This window comes from Oncorhynchus kisutch, linkage group LG8 (genome assembly GCF_002021735.2).
Source record: "Oncorhynchus kisutch isolate 150728-3 linkage group LG8, Okis_V2, whole genome shotgun sequence".
NCBI classification, from domain to species: domain Eukaryota; kingdom Metazoa; phylum Chordata; class Actinopteri; order Salmoniformes; family Salmonidae; genus Oncorhynchus; species Oncorhynchus kisutch.
In genome coordinates this window covers 27005511-27008835 of record NC_034181.2, presented here as the reverse complement: position 1 = coordinate 27008835, position 3325 = coordinate 27005511, and the positions used below count along the sequence as shown (strand labels likewise).

The following is a 3325-nucleotide window of genomic DNA, read 5'->3' as shown; positions in this document are numbered from 1 at the left end:
TGCTGCCACCCCCATGCTTCACCGTAGGGATGGTGCCAGGTTTCCTCCAGAATGCTTGACATTCAGGCCAAAGAGTTCAATCTTGGTTTCATCATGGTCTGAGAGTCTTTAAGTGCCTTTTGGCAAACTCTAAGCAGGCTGTCATGTGCCTTTTATTAAGGAGTGGCTGTCTGGCCACTACCATAACGGCCTGGTTGGTGGAGTGCTGCAGAGATAGGTTCTCCCATCTCCACAGAGGAACTCTATCAGTGACCATCAGGGTCTTGGCCATCTCCCTGAGGTATTTGAGGTTTAAAAAGTCAAAGTTTCAAAATTCCACAGAAATTTCCTTTCGGAAAATGTATATCAACCCCTACAAAAACGGATAATCCAAAATCAAATTCACATTTCCTGTTGTTGCTGTACGAAACTGGCTCAAAATAAGATGATACATCGGTATGTGTCAGGTCCTGCAAGCTCTAGTCCTGTCTTAGCTTGATTATTGTCCAGTTGTGTGGTCGAGTGTTGCAAGGAAAGACCTAGTTAAGCTGCAGCTGGCACAGAGCGGCACGTCTTGCTCATCAGTGTAATCAGAGGGCTAATATAAATAGTATGCATGCCAGTCTCTCTTGGCTAAGAGTTGAGGAGAGACTGCATCACTTATTTTTATAAGAACAATGTGTCATCTGGATTATCCAAATAACCAATATCTCCACAAGACCATACTCAATTTACTCATGAGAGAAACAAATCAAACAGGTAGATTGTTCGACATTATGTTAACATGAGACAAAGAACACGACTTGTGATTTTTTTCATTCTCCATCGTAGACAGTATGGAGCTGCCTAAGATTAAAATATATAGCATTGGGTTGAGGAAAATGTTTGCTGTGGCTACAGTGGTACCCACCATCAGTCCAGCTTTTATAACCGCCAGGTCGTAGCTTTGGTGGATCAACTCAAACTGAACAAAGACATGGTAGGGCAGCAGATGAAGAACGTGGCTATCAGGGCAGTCATAAGTTAAGGGCTTGGAAGACTTGATCATCCGGTTGGTCCTCAGTCGCAGAATGATGACGGAGTAACAGAGGATGAGGAATGGGAGCACAAGTCTCCTGATAAACCGACCTACAGTGATCATCTTGTGGCTGTGTTGGTTTGTCTAGTTATTGAAACATATGCTCTTCCCGACATGAGTCTTGGCATCGCTGAACACCAAGGAGGGGATGCTCAGTGCGACATAGGCAACCCAGACCAGGAACACCAATTCAAAGGCCTTGCCTTTGTGGTGGAGTGTTCCTGAGCCTGCACTGGAAACGACACTGTCACACAGTGGTCAACACTGATGTCGACCAGGAGTAATATGCTGCCGAACATGTTCAGGAACATCACAAAAGAGCTGAATTTGCACATGAAGAGCTCAAAGTTCCACTCCTTTGTTTCCGGGTAAATGATGTTGAAGGGTAGACAGGCACAGAATATGATGTCGGAGACGGCCAGGCTGAGGTACCAGGTGGTGTTGACCATCTTTTTCATATTGTGACCAGCGATCCAGATGACCACGCCATTCCCACAAACCCCCAGAAAAACCCCACATTGACCACCATGAGGGAAATGCATAAAACCTCCATGAAGCATGTATTATGGGTTTTGAAAGCTACCTCCTCCTCCCGAGGAGTAACAAGTGGAATCCCCATAATCATAACCAAAACCATAAATGGTTTCAGAATCCTCCATTGTGTAGCAGTTCTTTGGCTTGCAATACCTGTCAAGATAAGATATTCTAGTTAGGAAACGGTTTTGATCACCCCTAGTTCTCTACCCCTACATCCTCTTCAGAGGAAGTGTACATACACTTAGGTTGGAGTCATTAAAATTCGTTATTCAACCACTCCACAATTTTCTTGTTAATAATAACAAACTATAGTTCTGGCAAGTCGGTTAGGACATCTACTTTGTGCATGCCACAAGTAATTTTTCCAACAATTGTTTACAGACAGATTATTTCACTGTATCACAATTCCAGTGGGTCAGAAGTTTACATTCACTAAGTTGACTGTGCCTTTAAACAGCTTGGAAAATTCCAGAAAATTATGTCATGGCTTTAGAAGCTTCTGATAAATTATGTCAATTAGCCTGAGTCCATTGGAGGTGTACCTGTGGATGTATTTCAAGGCCTACCTTCAAAGTCAGTGCCTCTTTGCTTGACATAGTGGGAAAATCAAAATAAATCCACCAAGATCTCAGGAAAATATTGTAGACCTTCAAAAGTCTGGTTCATCCTTGGGAGCAATTTCCAAACGCCTGAAGGTACCACGTTCATCTGTACAAACAATAGTACACAAGTATAAACACCATGGGTCCACGCAGCCGTCATACCTCTCAGGAAGAAGACGCATTCTGTCTCCTAGAGATGAACGTACTGTAAGGTCCTGGGTGTCGTGAGGGTGAAATCAGGCACAGGAAAGCAGAGTTCAAAAAAGTGCTACTTTAATGCACACACGGTGAACTACGGTCAACCCACTTATGGGTGCTCAAACCAAATGCCCCAGACACAGGGAAACGAAAACAGTTTAGCACTAAATACATGAACATGTACATCTAATGCAAACACCAGGGTTACAATAATCAATCCCGCACAAAGAACTAGGCGGGCCGGCTGACTAATAAAGCATCACTAATTATAACCAACTCAAAACAGGTGTACTCAATAAACACATAAGGAGGGGGAGAAAATAATCAGTGGCAGCTAGTAGGCCGGCGACGACGACCGCCGAGCCCCACCCAAACGGGAAGTGGAGCCACCTTCGGTCAGAGTCGTGACACGTACTTTGGTGTGAAAAGTGCAAATCAATCCCAGAGCAACAGCAAAGGACCTTGTGAAGATGCTGGAGGAAACCGGTACAAATATATCTATATCCACAGTAAAACGAGTCCTATAACGACATAACCCGAAAGGCCGCTCAGCAAGGAAGAAACCACTCCCGCAAAACCACCATAAAAAAAGCCAGACTACGGTTTGCAACTGCTCATGGGGACAAAGATCGTACTTTTTGGAGAAATGTCCTCTGGTCTAATGAAACAAAAATAGAACTGTTTGGCCATAATGACCATCATTATGTTTGGAGGAAAAAGGGGGAGGCTTGCAAGCCGAAAACACCATCCCAACCGTGAAGCACCGTGGTGGCAGCATCATGTTGTTGGGGTGCTTTGCTGCAGGAGGGACTGCAGGGGGAAATTATGTGGATATATTGAAGCAACATCTCAAGACACCAAGTTAAAGCTTGGTCGCAAATGGGTCATCCAAATGGACAATGACCCCAAGTATACTTCCAAAGTTGTGGTA

At 44.2% G+C, this 3325-nt stretch overlaps 1 pseudogene; it reads right to left on the bottom strand.

Annotated features, from left to right (window-relative positions):
- Positions 1-730: 730 nt before the first annotated feature.
- Positions 731-1713, bottom strand: LOC109894912 (chemokine-like receptor 1; annotated as a pseudogene).
- Positions 1714-3325: the final 1612 nt, after the last annotated feature.